Consider the following 17915-nt stretch of genomic DNA (forward strand, 5'->3'; position numbering starts at 1 on the left):
AAGCTGTGTGGCAGAGGTAAGGAGGCAAAGGTGAGTAAGCAGTACAGCCTTGGCCCACGAAGACTTCAAAATCCAGGGGGCAAGAGAGCAGTATAGTGTGACGCCCCACACCAGAGACCTTACCAGCATGGGGAGAGTCTTCAAGTGGGAAGGGCAGGTTGATGACTTAAACCTTATTTACCTCCACTGATTTTTATAATGAACCATATGCTGCTTTTATAATTAAAAAAAAATCCCAAAATGAAATAAACTTGGAAACACAATGAGTAAATGCAATCATTCAAGGGTCTTAGAAAGAAGGAACACTGTCTGTGGTCCTCAAGACTTAACATGGAATAACCAGGCTTAACATGCCCAGAATCCACTTTGGTCCCATCATCACTGACAACCAGACTTCAGAAGAAGAATACCGATGACTGGTTCCCCCCACCACCCTTCTGCCTTCTGAAGGGTCTGCCTGGATGGCTCATCCCCGTGCCAGGCAGCCGTCAAACCATACACATATGACCCGAGTGACTGAAGTCCTCCGTTAACGAAATCCCAGTCAGCCATCCAAGGCACACTTTGCATCAGGACTGTTCCCATCCCTTAGAACTGGCAGACCCCTCAGGAAGCCAGGAAGCTGCTGTTTCCTTTAGGAAGTGGGGCTGGGGTGCCTTTGCAGCACTCCTCTGATCTCATAAAGAGAGTCTGGGCACACACACAGAACAAAGCAATGAGGGTTATAACCTCCTGGTGCCGCTTCTAAGGTTACAGAGGACGTCCTGACGCCAAATCAGCCCACGTTTACTGACCATCCCGCCTCCTCTTCCAGGCAGCCTTCCCGGATGCACGTCCTGCATCTGGCTCCTGGGCAAGCTTTCAGGAGACCCCCATCTCCCTCCCTGCTCCCTCCCAGTCCCTGGTCTCAGGTTCCTTTCTATCAGTCCTGTCACAGTGGTGCTCCCCAGGGTCCTGCCCTCTCACAGCCCCTGGACCACGTCATCTGTGGTGACAGCTCTAACTCCACCTGTAAGGTCCATCCTGTGGGGTGTCTGACGCAGTCAGGCGGCAGCTTGTCCTTGATGCCAGCCAGCACTCTGCCGACCGGCCCCCTCGCCACTCCTCCTCGCATTTTTCTCGGGGATGCCTCCCAAACCTTCAGCTCCCCCGAGCCTGAGACCTGATGCTCCGCTGCCCGCCGAACACCCCCACTGGGATCTTCCAAAGGCGCCTCCCCGCATCTCTGCACTCAGTCCTGCTCCTGCCTTCAGGATCTCCCGTCTCCCCGTGGCAGGAAGCGGGGGTTCATCCCAGACCCAGACCTCTCACTCGCCCTTCCCCCCACATCCAGTCACCTCCCCACCTGTCACCCTCGGGCCTGGTCCAGCATCTCCCCTTCCCCTGCTCCCCACACAGTCTCTCCATCCCCAACGTGGACGCCTGCCTCCTGCCCCCAGGCTGCCCCCACCAAGCCCAAGCTCCCTCTGGGTGACCTCAGCATCACCCTTTCACAGACCCAACACCCCCACTGCCCCGGGTTTCCAGAAAATGCTCCTCACCAGGTCCCCGGGCCCTCCCAATGCCCCTGCCGTCCACCTCTCTGCAGTCTCATCTCTCGCCATGTGCTGCAGTAACAAACTGCATTTTCCAAGTTTCACACCTTCAGACAAGCACACGTGCTATATCATCTGCCTAGGAACATCCTTCCTGCGTTGCTTTGTCTCTACCTGTGACTTGTTCCTCAGAGCCTGAGTAAATGTCACCTTTCCCAGGAAGTCTTCTTAATATTCCTCCATCCCGGGGAAGGACGGAGGCCCCACCCCACCCTGTGCTCCTTCAGGCACACCTCTAACCTCGTCCAGTCATCACAGATGGACCTGTCCTTTCACCCCTGTCCCTAAATCCCCTGAGAGCCATCACCCTTCTGACTTGTTACTGCTGGCCCCCAGCACAGAACTCGAATACGTGGTTTTGGTGAAAAATTCAAGAAGTCAGTACAACTCATTCCAAAACTGTTCCTGCCCCACTGTCCCTTGTCGCAGTGAAGCATGCATTCTGGCCAAGAAACTTCACCCGGGCTCTGATGGGCCTTTCACAAGGAAACATGCTGCCTTAATTTTGATCACTGACTTGAATTTTATTCTTCCCGTCTGGACCACTGAGGAAGGTCATTAACAGTTGCCAACATGGCCAAGTGGCATCTTAGAAATAAGAATAACTTTGGCTGGCAGCACAGTAAGGGCTCCAGAAGCCAGAGCATCTGCTCAGGAAATGCCAGTGACCTACAGGGAGACCTCCTCACCACGGTTCAACGGGCCACACCTAAAAGCTGACTAGTCCAAGATAAGAGCTCAAGGCAGGGACCTTGATGACAAGGTCTGAGTTATGGATAAATAACATGTGGTACATATACACAATGAAACATTAGCCACAAAACAAGAATGAAAGAAGGCCATTTGCAGCGACATGAATGGACTTAAGAGATTATCGTACTCAGTCAGACAGAGAAAGACAAATACCATATGATATCACTTACATGTGAAATTAAAAAAAAATGATGCAAATGAACTCATTTACAAGAAACAGACTCACAGACTCCGTACCAAAGGGGAAATGTGGTAGGGAGAGATAAATTAGGAGTTTGGAATTAACATACACACACTACTATATACAAAATAGATAAGAAACAAGGACTCCTGTATAGCACAGGGAACTCTGCTTTATATTCTGTAATAACCTACAAGGGAAAAGAATCTGAAAAAGAATGGATTCATGTGTATGTGTAACTGATTCATTTAGCTGTACACCTGAAACTAACATATTATAAATCAACTGTGTGCTCGTGTGCTAAGTCGCTTCAGTCGTGTCTGACTGCAACCCCCTGGACTGTAGCCTGCCAGGCACCTCAGTCCTGGGATTCTCCAGGCAAGAACACTGGAGTGGGTTCCCATGCCCTCCTCTAGGCACAACACTGTATATCAACTATACACCAATACAACATTTTAAAAATGGAATTTAAAAAGTTAGGAAGGTCTGAGTTAGACGTGGGGAGGGAGGAAACCCTGTGACCCACTCAGTTCCCAGCTGCCGGCTGCCCCCTGCACTGAGCGGGGGCCGCTGATGAGAGACCTGGCCTCTGCTCGCCTTTCCGGTTTCCCTAGGGACCCCATGGCCCCCGGCTCGGGGCCGCCTGTGGCGGGGGATGCGTGTGAGTTACCGGCACGTGGCCCTCCCACGTGCGTCTGCCTCGCTCAGGCCCCACCACGTGCGTCTGCCTAGCTCAGCAGCCCCCCCCGCCACGTGCGTCTGCCTGGCTCAGACCCCGTGTTCCTCTCCACCCAGCACTCACCCACCCCGCTGAACACAGGAAGGCCTGTTCCTCCACAGCCTGCAGCACCGGCAGCAAAGGTGAACAGCGGGGTTAAACACTTCAGGACAACACCTCTTAACGCGCAGTGGCACCTTCCCCGAGCACCTTCACCAACAAGACACACGTCGGGTACACACGGGCTGATGCTTCACAGAGCCGGAAGAGGGCTGGCGCCTGCGCTCCGCCTGCTTCGGTCCACATCCACCACCGCGCGCCCACCCTGAGCCGCGGCCCGGGGTGGCGGTGCCTCCCTCACTGCTCTCAACACGAGACTCTAAGGCAGGCAGAGACTTCCAAACTGCTTCCTCGCCTCCCTCCGCACTGTCCAGTTGCCTGTACCTTATCACATTCTCTGGAAATCCCCGTCCTGATGGTTACCTGTCCACTTCTACCTTTCAAGCCTATAGCTTCCTCTTGGTGTTCATGTTTCCTCCAGAAAGTCAAAAAGGCAAACGTTATTGATTAATTTACCTTGGTAAAACAGTTAAATATTTACCAATAATGGTTCGGGAAATGTTCGCAAACTTAAATGAAGTGAGTGAAAGCAAGACAGAAATATCTACATGCTGCATAACCCCAACTTTGTGAAGCAGGTAATGAAAAGAATTAACAGAATACATAAAAACATTAATGATGACTATTTCTGGGAAGACACAAAATTTGCATACTGGGGAGACAGAACTGTGATTTGGAATCTAACAAAACCTGGATCCACTACTCAATTGCCCTGTGATGAGCAACCAAGTTTTTAAACCTGAGAGATGATTTTCTCAACTGTCAAAAAGGGGGTACAAGCTTCCTTCTTGGAGCTGGTTTAGGATTAAAGGTGAAAACACACAGGCCGTGCGTGCTTGGCCTCACAGCTTATGCCCAGTAAGCCTTCAGGAAGTATTCTGAGGATAAAGATCTACTGGGTTCTCTTGGTTAATCAACCGTGTTTCTTTACGCTGCCTTATTATTATGGTTAACAAGCAACCTGTGTTTTGAAAAACATAAGGTGCTAAAGAAACGATCCTTGTATTTCCCGGTTCTACCCTTCCCAGTCATCTCAGGGATGGGTCAAGTGTAATTCACATTATCTAGAGCAAGACATCACTTCAGGGGAAATAGATGGGTAAACAGTGTCAGACTTTATTTTTTTGGGCTCCAAAATCACTGCAGATGGTGACTGCAGCCATGAAATTAGAAGACGCTTACTCCTTAGAAGGAAAGTTATGACCAACCTAGATAGCATATTCAAAAGCAGAGACATTACTTTGCCAACAAAGGTTCGTCTAGTCAAGGCTATGGTTTTTCCAGTGGTCATGTATGGATGTGAGAGTTGGACTGTGAAGAAAGCTGAGTGCCGAAGAATTGATGCATCTGAACTGTGGTGTTGGAGAAGACTCTTGAGAGTCCCTTGGACTGCAAGGAGATCCAACCAGTCCATTCTGAAGGAGATCAGCCCTGGGATTTCTTTGGCAGGAATGATGCTAAAGCTGAAACTCCAGTACTTTGGCCACCTCATGCGAAGAGTTGACTCATTGGAAAAGATCCTGATGCTGGGAGGGATTGGGGGCAGGAGGAGAAGGGGACGACAGAGGATGAGATGGCTGGATGGCATCACTGACTCGATGGACGTGAGTCTGAGTTCACTCCGGGAGTTGGTGATGGACAGGGAGGCCTGGCATGCTGCGATTCATGAGGTCGCAAGAGTTGGACACAACTGAGCGACTGAACTGAACTGAACTGAAAGCAAGATAAAAACAAAAAAACAGCAGCTAAGTTGGGGGTACTCAAAGAAGAATTTCCCAGAGACCAGGAGCCTCCCGTGTACACCAGGAGTGAGCCAAACATCAGTGAGTTAACCAGGTGAGTCACCCAGGTGCCAGGTCAATGACAGTTTGCACAAAGGAGAGAAGGCTATGATAATAGGTGCCACACTAAGAAAATTCAGGTGGGACCAGTGATCAATCTGATGGAGCCAGATGCTGATACCAACATGTCAGCGTATCAGCTGAAGGTATTCTCTACACCTTCACGATCCATATCAAGAATTAAACACCCCATTACAGTGCTTGCAGAATATTCACACTCTGAGAAAAGAATATGGGCTGACCTTGGCCACTGGCCATCCAGAGACACAGTCCTCTCCATAGGAGAGGGCCATCCATACCTACTTCCAAAGGACCTGGGACATTCACATTGTCTAATCTTTTTACTTTGTTTTCAAAAGTAAAACCCCATAAGGTCTTTGTTTTGGGCTTTCCTTGTTCTACACTTCAGGCAACACACCAATCTTTTGCCAAAACAGCACAACAATGACCTCAGAAGGATGGCTTCAGCGCTTCCCAAGAAAGGCCTGCTCCCCCTTAGTAGCTGATGTTCCCTTTCTGGACACTAAAGACACACAAGCCACCTCTCACAGTGGACCACGTCTGCTGGTGGCTGAATTCATTCACCGGGCAGAATTTCATGAGTTTAAATCTCTTAGGATAACTTCTTCCTCTTTTCATCTCCAAATGCGAAGAGTACTTAGTCCTAATATTGTCTCTATTCTTTCTCTCAAAACAGACTAAAACTATCAGCCTTACCTTTATCATGCTCAATGTTCCCCAGAATAATTAAAAGTGCCACCCCTCTGGGCTTCTTACTGAAGCTCCATCCCTTACTAGAAATATGACTTGGAGGCACATCACAGCTTCTTCAGTCCCCAGCTTCCTCATGAGTCATCCTGAGATGCTGCTGATCCAGCTCACAAGACTGGTGTGTTGAGTAGATAAATCGCAGGTGTGATGAGACAGCACTTGCCTAGCATAAAGCACACAGTATCTAGACGTCACTTCAGGAAGAAGCCTCCCCTACCTGCATCACGGCAGCCTTCAGACCTGCCGGGGTCCTCGCTCTTGCCCTGCATTCTTAGTCTCACGACGCCAGTGCAGACCCTCACGGTGTGAAGCGAAGGACTACGATAGGGCTAATGCCAGCAGCCGACCGTGTTCACTGCACACAAGGCACTGTTTTAAGTCCTCTGCTTGTATAGCCTCTTTTAAGAGTCATCATACCATCTCACAGACGAAGAAACCGAGAAAGATAGAGCTGAAGCAACTCGTCCAAGATGGTGATTCCTGTCCTGAAAACCTTTCAGGATTCCATGTTGCCTAAAGCAAGTACTTCAAACATCCCTCAAATGTAAAGTGTATTTTCAAAATACACTTTAAACCAGTTTCTAAAAATTCAAATTTTAAAATAATCATGTGTACTTCCGTAGGTTTTATGCTAACTTGTAGCAAATGGGTGGGCACCCACCAGGTTGATCTGTCTCTGAGTTTACACATTTTTGTGCAGATGTGGGGAGGAGTCTACCCTTCTTCTTTGGGGGCATACACCTGAATTTTCTACAAATGGGTCACTCACTGGAAGACTGTGACAGTGCAACAGAATTGAGTGTGTGTGTTTACTAGGCTTCCGTGTGATCAGTGACATGTTGTTTAGTCATTAAGTCATGTCTGACTCTTTTGCAACCCCATGGACTATAGCCCCCCAGGTTCCTCTGTCCATGGGATCTCCCAGACAAGAGCACCGGAGTGGGTAGCCATTTTCTTCTCCAGGGGCTCTTCCCAACCCAGAGACTGAACCCACATCTCCTGCACTGGCAGGCAGACTGTTTACCACTGAGCCACCATATAAAACCATACCATTCCAGGATTCAATTAAATGCAAGTTGCGGCAGCTACTGCTCCTGCCTTACCAACAGCTGGTTTCCCTTCTTCTTGTGTAAACAGCTAACTGCACTTCCAAGCTCCATTCAGTTAAGTTGTGGACATAAAACTGGCCAACAGAACATGGATGGGGATGAAGTAGGCCATTTCTCAACACAGCCCACAAAATTAACCCAGGCACAAACCCCATCTCCCCCTCCCATTGGGGGCCACTAGAAGGAAAATGTGCATCCAAGAAGGAAAAGCCAGATCCCTAAATATATAGAGCAAAGCCTCTTACCCCCCACCTCCCCATTCCATGACCCCCCAGCACATGCGCACGCGCACGCACACACGCACACACACACACACACACAGAACTGTAGCTGACAGACTGACCGGCAAGTCTCTCATTCTGTTGAGCCCTCGAGATTTCTGCATTTTGTAGCAATAGTCTCTCTTGACTAATGCACAGAGCTGAGCATAGTCAGAGCAAACCCTTTACAACACAGCAGTGGTCAGCCATACACTGAATCTCGGGACAATTCAGGTAGCTGTAGTTCTTACTATATGCACCAGGCATGTCTCTGATCTTGAGAATGTCTCTGATTTATTTGGCCGCACAGTTTGTGGGTCTTAGTTCCCTGCCCAGGGACTGAACCCAGGCCCACAGCAGTGAAAGCTCCAAGTCCTAACCAATGGACCACCAGGGAATTCCCTCTTCTCTGATCTTTGATGAATTTAAAAATTTTCAGTGAATATCCACTAGGCAAGCACTGAGATATTTGCAATTTTAATGATACCATTGACTCTGTGAATAGATAACAAACATTTGAAAATTTTTTTCCAACCAACAACTCAGCTGAGGTTATCCACTTATTAACTCCCTCCAAATTTGCAACTAAAGCATTAGAACTGTTAAAGACTGCATGATTTCAACTTCAAACCAAAAATCTCCATTGTTCTCTCAAGTCTCTTTCGAATCAGTTATACTGTAACTGACACCTCAGAGAAGGCAATGGCACCCCACTCCAATACTCTTGCCTGGAAAATCCCATGGACAGAGGAGCCTGGTAGGCTGCAGTCCATCAGGTCGCTAAGAGTCAGACATGACTGAGCAACTTCACTTTCACTTTTCACTTTCATGCATCAGAGAAGGAAATGGAAACCCACTCCAGTGTCTTGCCTGGAGAATCCCAGGGACGGGGGAGCCTGGTGGGCTGCCGTCTATGGGGTCGCACAGAGTTGGACATGACTGAAGCGACTTAGCAGCAGCAGCAGCAGCAGCAGCAACTGACACCTCTCTGCATGCAGTGAGCACTGTATTTATATAACAATGTAAGTCATTAATGTTGAATTCCTTACATATGTCTGTTGTGTCTGTAGAATTACCTCCTTAAGGGACAGAAGAATTCAGCAAAGAGCCTTACACAAACACAGTAAGTACTCAAAAATGTTGCTTGAATAAAAAATAATAATTATGGGCTATAGTTGATAATCATAAGCATTAAAAAAAAAAAGGCGTGGGTCCATGGGTTTTCCAAACTAAAAAGATTTAAGAATCACAATTTATTATTAGCTTTGAGCAGGTACATATTCAATGCATACAAAGCCAATTTAAAATCCACACCATTTCTATATGCAATCTAGTTTCAGTTCTCAGTCCTGTTCCTCATTCCCTCTTTCCTCCTAGGACTCCTCATCCCTTTCTAAGATGCATCTTTTCTAGCTTAATAAGCTCAGAGCACTGTTTGTGGTCATGGCAACACATGGTTGTCGTCATCCTGATGGAGAGAGGCCATCCAGCCCTCAGCTGCCTGAAGGCTCAGCATCTCCTGGCTCAAGCCTCATTCACACGACAAAACAGGTGACCTCAAAATCAAAAATGAGGGCCTGTGGCCACTCACCCTCAACCACTTTTAGAGCTGGAAACTGTCAACCCAGCACCAACATAAACTGTCTGATTAGAAAGGGAGCAGAGGCTAGCATCCCACTTTTTTTTTTTTTGAAGTATAGTTGATTTGTGATCATTTGTGATCATTTCTGCCATACAGCAAAGTGACTCAGTTATACATATCTACACATTCTTTGTCATATCTTTTCCATTATGGTTTATCACAGGATATTGAATAGAGTTCCCTCTGCATACAGCAGGACCTTGTTATTTATCCATTCTATATATAATAGCCTCTCCTTCATGAACACAGCCCTTGTCATGGTGAAGGGGCTTGCGTAACCCAGTGAAGCTACGAGCCATCCCATGCAGGGCCACCCAAGACAGATAGGTCATAGTGAAGAGTTCTGAAAAAACATGGTCCAGGAGAGGACGGAATAGCAAACCACTCCAGTATTCTTGCCACGAGAACCCCATGAACAATATGTAAAGGCAAAAAGATATGACATCAGAAGATGAAACCCCCAGGTCATTAGGTGTCCCATATGCTACTGAGGAACAGTAAAGAAATAGCTCCAGAAAGAATGAACAGGCTGGGCCAAAGCAGAAACAATGCCCAGCTGTGGATGTGTCTGGTGGTAAAAGTAAAGCCTGATCTTTAAAGAACAATATTGCATAAGAACCTGGAACGTTAGGTCCATGAATCAAGGCAAACTGGATGTAGTCAAGAAGGAGATGGCGAGAGTGAATGTCAACATCTTAGTAATCAGTGAACTAAATGGACAGGAATGAGCAAATTTAATTCAGGTGACCATTGTATCTACTACTGTGAGGGCAAGAATTCTTCATAATAGCCCTCATAATCAACAAAAGAGTCTAAATGCAGTACTTGGTTGCAATCTCAAAAAACAATGGAATGGTCTTGATTTGTTTCCAAGGCAAACCATTCAATATCACAGTAATCCAAGTCTATGCCCCAACCACCAATGCCTAAGAAGCTGAAGTTGAATGGTTCTATGAAGACCTACAACACCTTCTAGAACTAACACCAAAAAAAAAAAAAAAGATGCCCTTTTTATCATGGGGATTGGAATGCAAAAGTAGGAAGTCAAGAGAGACCTGGATAACCCACAAGTTTGGCCTTTGAGTACAAAATGAAGCAGGGTGAAGGCTAACAGAGCTTTATCAAGAGAAGGCACTGGTCATGGCAAACACCCTCTTCCAACAACACAAGAGAAGACTCTACACATGGACATCACCAGATGGCCAATACTGAAATCAGACTGATTATATTCTTTGCAGCCAAAGATGGAGAAGCTCTATACAGTCAGCAAAAACAAGACCTGGAGCTGACGGTGGCTCAGGTCATGAGCTCCTTACTGCAAAATTCACACTTATATTGAAGGAAGTAGGGAAAACCACTAAGCCATTCAGGTAAGACCTAAATCAAACCCCTTATACAGTGGAGGTGACCAACAGATTCCCTGTCACAGGATGCTGAGCAGAGGTCCCCGTGCGGCAAGTAGGACCTTGTTGTTCATCCATTCTACGTGCAACAGTTGCATCTCCGCATCCCACACTCCCAGCCCATCCCCTTCCCTCCGTCCTCCCCTTAGCAACCACCCGTCTGTTCCCTACGTCCGCGAGTCTGCTTCCATTTCATAGGTAAGTTCCTTTGTGTCATATTTTAGATTCCACATGTAAGTGATAGCATATGCTACTTGTCTTTTCTGGCCTACTTCTTTTAGTACCATCATCTCTAGGTCCATCCATGTTGCTACAAATGGCATTATTTCATTTTTTTCATGGCTGAGTAATACACCATTTTACATACGCGCATCTTTATCCATTCATTTATCGATGGGCAGTTTAGGCTGCTTCTTGCCATTGTGAATAGTGCTGCTATCAACACTGGGGTGCATGTATCTTCTCCAATTAGAGTTTTCTTCGGATATATGCCCAGGGTTTCGTTTTATTTCAGGAGAAACCACTACAATTGTATATCTTCAATTTAGCCCACTCTGTGTAAATCTAGCACTGTTCTGGAAAATTCATCCCCCAGCACAGAGCAGCACAGGACTGAGTGAATAAACTGAATGGGGGAGATGTGGAGAGGGAATGAGGATGAGAGTCTCTAAGCATTTCGAGAACCCAGGATAGACTGAAGATCATATTAACCTAAAAGATACATTCAAAGGTGTTGACTTCAAACTCAGGGGGCACCTTCTCTATTACGAACCTAATAATTAAAGAGAGAGAGAGAGAGGAAGTTATATAAACCTACAACTTACTGAGAACAATCACAATTCTTCTGAAAAGAAGAAAACAACCATATGAGTTAATAAAGAGTAACAACTCTTTTGGGCTTCCCTTGTAGCTCAGCTGGTAAAGAATCGAGAGACCCCAGTTCAATCCCTGGGTTGGGAAGATCCCTTGGAGAAGGGAAAGGCAACCCACTCCAGTATTCTGGCCTAGAGAAGTCCACGGACTGTATAGCCCATGTGGTCGCAAAGAGTCAGACGTGACTGAGTGACTTTCACTTACTTACTTACTTAACAACTCTTCTATGGTTTTTTGAAATTGCAACCTGAGGCAGATTTTGATTCCTATAAAACTGTCCTGGTTTATTTACCTAAGGTGGCTGTTTTTGAAAACTAATCCACTTGAGGACGTGAAACCACTGGTCTGTGGATCACAAACCAACAAATTCTTAAAGAGCTGCAAAATCATTTTGAGCAGAAGCACTACTTCCAAACTTCCCTTCAAATTCAATAATTTGATAAAATACCACTGATGTTTCTCTATGGCACAAAAGAAAAGGGACAAAGGATCTTTTGCAACGTTTGCAAGGTTTATTCCAACTTTCAGTGTTTACAATGATTCCCATACACACTCACATCTAAACAAGGCTTCCCAGGGCTTCCTTGATAGTCCAGGAGTTAAGAATCCACCTTCCAAAACAGGGGACAGGGGTTCAATCCGTCGTTCGGGAATTAAGATCCCACAACATGCAGAACAACTAAGCCCGATTCCACAACTACTGAGCCACACGCAACAAAGAAAGATTGGTATGACACAACGAAGACTCTGCAACAAACACCCCACGTGCGGTAACTGAGACCCGACACAGCCAAATCAATAGATAGACTGTCCGTTTTAATTTAAAAAATATACAAGTTTCCCCAAAAAGAGTCTTTGTGGCATGGAAGGGTGATTAGAAAACAGATGCCAAATTTTCTTTCCATATTCACTTTGAAAATAAGTACTATTATCAGGATTTAAAATGTGAGTAGAAGACAATAATATATATATTTTTTTGTGAACCCCTCTTCCTAACAAAAGGTAAAAAGACAGAGGAAGGGCTTGCGGCAGGAACGTGGCAGCACCCGCACAGACGGCAACGGCAGGCCTGTCGCTCTGCCCTGCGGCACAGGGGCTCCACGGGCGTCTCCCCCAGGGGAGTCTCCTGGTCGGTTTTCACAGTGACTGGGACGAAGAAACGCTCTGACCAATAGCGTGGCTGAAGTCTAGCAGTGGAGCAGGGCTCCAAGCCCGGTCCCGAACCAGGCAGAGGCAGACGGGGGAAATGGCCTGGCTGTGGCAAGTCTAAAGTCTTCATGGGCAGTGGCCTCTGCCGAACTTGGGCTGTGGACGTATGTAGTCATTACCCCCAAAGGGCCAACTGTTCATCACTGAGAAGGGACTTCTAGGCACATGGGATGCCTTGCTTGCCAGAAAGAGCTTTTTGCAGGGCTCACTGAGAAACACCAAGACTTGATGTCACCAGGTCATTCCAGCAGGCTTCAAAACTGGCCTCAGATGTCATTAAACAAGCCCGCAGCCGCCGACCACGGGCTGTGACCCCCGTCCTGCAGCCGGACAGAGGGCAACTAACCCCAGCACTTAGCACACATCCAGCTCTTGACTTTGTGGGACGAGGATCCTGCTGGTGGATTGGATCAACTGCTGCTGTTAAGTCACGTCAGTCGTGTCCAACTCTGTGCGACCCCATGGACTGCAGCCCACCAGGCTCCTCCGTCCATGGGATTCTCCAGGCAAGAGCGCCGGAGTGGGCTGCCACTGCCTTCTCCATTGGATCAGCTGTCCCTCTGCCAAGTGTGAAGTGCCATCCTGGTGCCAGTGAGGGTTTGTATTAAACCTACATTTTAGTTTCCTGTTCACTCAAGTTTGCAAAGTAATTCTCCAGGATGTGGGGTCTCTGGCCATGTTTGTTCCACACACAGCATTATTTGCCCCATAAATGAAAGAAACTCAAACCCTCACTGGCTGTGTGCATAATAACAGCATTCCCTCAACTCCATCTACCCCTGTTCTACCTTTATGATCTGTGCCATCCTGGTGGGGCACCTGTGTTCTTTATTATTTACTTCATTCTTTTAAGTTAACTTTTTTGAGTAAGACTTACTTTTAAAATCACTAACATGAATGAAAGTGAAAGTCACTCAGTCGTGTCCAACTTTTTGTGACCCCATGGACTATACAGACCCTGGAATTCTCCCAGTCAGAATACAGAAGTGGGTAGCCGATCCCTTCTCCAGGGGATCTTTCCAACCCACGGATCAAACCCAGGTATCCCACATTGCAGGCAGATTCTTTATCAGCTGAACCACCAGGGAAGAAAGCTATTATCATCAACAGACATAAAAGATAAATATAACAATCAATACAATATAGCTATTAAGTTTTACAGGAAGCAACCTAAAGAGAGTAAAAAAAAAAAAAAGTTTAATGAAAAGGAAAAAGTTTAACTCCTCACTCTGATCCAACATTAAAAGCTGCTCTTTTTGCCACTTAAAATCGTCTCTAGCAGTGCTGGTGGCACAGGCCTTACATTTGTGGGGGAAAAACTGAACTAAATAGGTAATGATACAGTACTGTGATGTAAGTCAAATTACAGCACGGACTATAAAATGTGAATTGCTAACCCTCTGGGCAAGATTCATGATGCATTAAGAAAGTCTGTCCCCGATTCGTGGACAGTGAGACGGAATAGTACCTTTTCTCACGTATCCAGAAAGCATTTGCCTCCAACCACTAAGAATTGGTGAACAGAGAAAACACATATAAAGTCCAGGCATGAAAGTGTAGTGTGCTCTTCACCACAGGAAACCGCACCAGACCTTAACTTGAAACCTATAGCACTGGTCCCCTCCCTGGAGCAAGGGAACATCAGGAAAGGGCTCGTTTTGCTCCTGGAATCAAAGCCAACTTGTTCAGTCAGCTCTAGCATCTCACCCTTTAGCCAGGAGGTTAAACCCTGAAGGTTTCCCACCTTCCACACGGGGAAGGTGTGGGGTCGACAGAAGCTAAGTGAATTTGTGCTGAAAGCCACAGGAAGCTGCTGAGGGGATGTTAGGAGAAAGCCGGGGAGTGGGGACAGCCAAAACCCCACCCTCGGTGTGTCTGGCATCCCTTTGGGGCTTCTGAACAATGCAGCATCCCCAGACCCACCCCAGACCGCCTGCATCAGAATCCACATTTTAACAAAACCCTGCGGTTAATCCATGGCACATTCAAGCCTGACGAGCACTGATCCAAAGGGCCTCAGGGGTCTGACACCACCCTCTCTGGTGCCTCTGTCCACGGTCAGTGATGCTCTCTGGACAGTCAGAGACTGAGGATGCCAGGAAAGGTTCTACCCTGACAGTGGTCAGCACCAGCCACAGCCATGCAACAGCTCAGGGACACACAGGACCCTGATCACTGGGCGGGCCACCTCTGCGGGGGCTACAGGAGCCTAGTTTCACATGGGCCCCCAGATACAAGCCCCAAACCCTTAAAAAAGCCCGCATCTGCAAAAAGTGGGGGTCCCCACGTGGCCTCTCAGGCTGCAGACTCTACCACTTTGATTGACCTGCCTAGGAAATTCACACTCATGGGATTTGATCAGCAAGAAAAAATGAGAGGAGACACGGGCAGATTTGCCTGGTCTGGAAACAGCTCAAGACCCAAGATCCCGTTGGTGATGGTAAAACCGTGACCCTTCTCCGCTCTGTCATCTGTGCAGCTTTTTCACCACCACAAAAAAGCCTCCTCCACGACCTCCCACTGTGCGCGCATGCGCACACACGTACATGTGCACACACCAGAGCAAGCCTCTGCCGTTAGGAGAAGCAGGCGGTTAAGTCCCCCAGCATTTCCACAAGAGCCTGATAAAAAGGGGGCAGACCTGCAGGATCCATCACCAAAGTCCAGACCTGCAGGAGGGAAGGTTCTCCCTGGGAAAGCAAACACTGGGACCTGACTGGGCTTCAGTGACAGCTCACGTCCTCCTATCCACGCTGGAAGGTATAAATGGGTGCATGAGGAGAGGCACGTAGCCCTTCTTTCTTCCTCTGAATGTTTCAAAAGACACAGCTGATGTGGGAACCAGTACAACTGGCCCCTGACAACACTGAATTCATACGGAGCACGTCTTCCCACAAGAGTCAGTAACGGGACTGCAACCTTCCAGCTCGGTTTTTTCCTCAGCTCCCAAGTAATTGAAGCCAATAGGTCTCCTCTTTCTCCAGGATTTCTGGACCCCTGCTTCTTTTTCTTCTTAACGCCAATTTCAAAAAGGCTATCTGATTTCTTTGGGTTGTGTGATTTCAGCGGTCATTTTTCAAAGTCGCTGCAGAGTTCACAGCCATCCAGTCTTTACCGCTGAGAGCACAGCTGAGACGAGAGAGAGCAGTTTCTATACATGCACCTCAGGCAGGGGAGAACCAGACCTCAGATGGGCAGGATGCCGGACTTCAGACAGGCGGGTGCCGGACCTTAGGCAGGCGAGATGCAGGACCTCAGATGGGGCGGGCGCCAAACCTCAGACGTAGGGGGATGCCGGATCTCAGACGGTGGCGGATGCCCGGCCTCAGACGGGGGGATGCCGGACCTCAGACCCGGGGATGCCGGACCTCAGACGCGGGGGATGCCAGACCTCAGAATGGTGGGGGATGCCGGGCCTCAGACGGGGGATGCCGGACCTCAGACAGGCGGGATGCCAGACCTCAGACCGGGGGATGCCGGACCTCAGACAGGGGGGATGCCGGACCTCAGACAGTGGGGAATGCCGGATCTCAGACCAGGGGATGCCGGACCTCAGACCGGGGTGATATCGGACCTCAGACCGGGGAGATGCCGGACCTCAGACGGGGGGGATGCCGGACTTCAGACGGGGCGGATGCCGGACCTCAGACGTGGGGGATGCCGGACCTCAGACGGAGCGATGCCGGACCTCAGACGGGGGGGATGCCGGACCTCAGACGGGGGTGATGCCAGACCTCAGACGGGGGAGATGCCGGACCTCAGACTGGGGAGATGCCGGACCTCAGACGCGGGGGATGCCGGACCTCAGACGCGGGGGATGCCGGACCTCAGACGGGGCGATGCCGGACCTCAGACGGGGGGGATGCCGGACCTCAGACGGAGGTGATGCCAGACCTCAGACGGGGGAGATGCCGGACCTCAGACTGGGGGGGATGCCGGACCTCAGACGGGGGAGATGCCGGACCTCAGACGCGGGGGATGCCAGACCTCAGACGGTGGGGGATGCCGGGCCTCAGACAGGGGGATGCCGGACCTCAGACAGGCGGGATGCCAGACCTCAGACCGGGGGATGCCATACCTCAGACTGGGGGGGATGCCGGACCTCAGACAGGGGGGATGCCGGACCTCAGACAGTAGGGAATGCTAGATCTCAGACCGGGGGATGCCGGACCTCAGACAGGGGGGATGCCGGACCTCAGACAGTAGGGAATGCTAGATCTCAGACCGGGGGATGCCGGACCTCAGACAGGGGGGATGCCGGACCTCAGACAGTAGGGAATGCTAGATCTCAGACCGGGGGATGCCGGACCTCAGACGGGGGGATGCCGGACCTCAGACCGGGGGATGCCCGACCTCAGACCTGGGCGATATCGGAACTCAGACCAGGGAGATGCCGGAGGTCCCCCCGTTGCACAGCAGTGTAAGGGGAGGCTGACTGTGCTCTGCACTGCCGCCCACCCCTGCTGCAGGACAGCCAGTGTCTAGGGCAGCCAGTGACCTGGAGCTGGGGCTAACGGCTGCCTTAGAAAGATGCACTGGGTCAACCAGGCCTCACTCAGTAATGGCCGTCAGATGCGGCCACAAGGGCAGAAGACCACAACAGACAGACTGAAGAGGCTGGTGGTGAGACAGCAGGTCAGCGTGGAGGGAGGAACAGACCACCCACAGACAGAAGAGAGGCCGCGAAAGCCCTAGCGTAGTGTCGGGTGTGGGCCCCATTGCAAGGCTCAGAACGCCAGCTCCACCCCCATTCTCACCACCAAATCCCTTTTACCTGAGGAGAGCCGACTCCCCTGCAACCAAAGAAGACAAACAAGCCCCCCAAGTAATTTTTTCACTTTCTGTAGTACTTTCAAGGGAAGAAATAATTCTCATGACAAACAAAAGCAGACACTATGACAAGAGCATATGACTTGGCCTAAAGACAGTTTCCAATTACGGGATCTGAGAGGGAGCGGCAATTTAAAAGGTGGGGGGTGGGGGGGAGAGGGGAAAGCATTGTTTTCTTCACATTTTCAATGAAGTACTGATTATCACTGCTGCCTTATAACAAGGACCCACAGGAAAATACTATATCCAGAGCTGGGGGCTTCTGCAGAGGACACCACACTGAAAGAGCCAGACCTGAGGGTCATTGAGAAGGAACCTACAGAGTCTTGTACGAAAGCAAAACAAAACACAAAGCAGGCGTGCAATAGGTGAGGCAGAACAGACTATCGCTGTTATAAACAGAGCACATGTGGGCTTATCCTCAGGACATTAGACCAGAGTCCTCGCAAGAACAGAATGCCACCGCTAAAGACAGGGTCCCTGGGAGCTGCCACTTTACCTTGAGGTAATTAATCAAACATGTTCCAGCAAGCCACGGGACCAGTCTACCCCGGGAATGCTCCAAGGCTACAAGACGCAAGGTGAAACCAGGTACCCATTTAAAAGCGAA

At 49.0% G+C, this 17915-nt stretch overlaps 1 protein-coding gene across 1 annotated transcript in view; it reads right to left on the bottom strand.

Moving 5' to 3' along the window:
* The window catches only part of LRRC1 (leucine rich repeat containing 1), a 135112-nt gene that overhangs the window by 66244 nt on the left and 50953 nt on the right, over positions 1-17915 (bottom strand). The window lies entirely within an intron of this gene.

This window comes from Bos indicus, chromosome 23, assembly GCF_029378745.1.
Source record: "Bos indicus isolate NIAB-ARS_2022 breed Sahiwal x Tharparkar chromosome 23, NIAB-ARS_B.indTharparkar_mat_pri_1.0, whole genome shotgun sequence".
NCBI lineage: Eukaryota > Metazoa > Chordata > Mammalia > Artiodactyla > Bovidae > Bos > Bos indicus.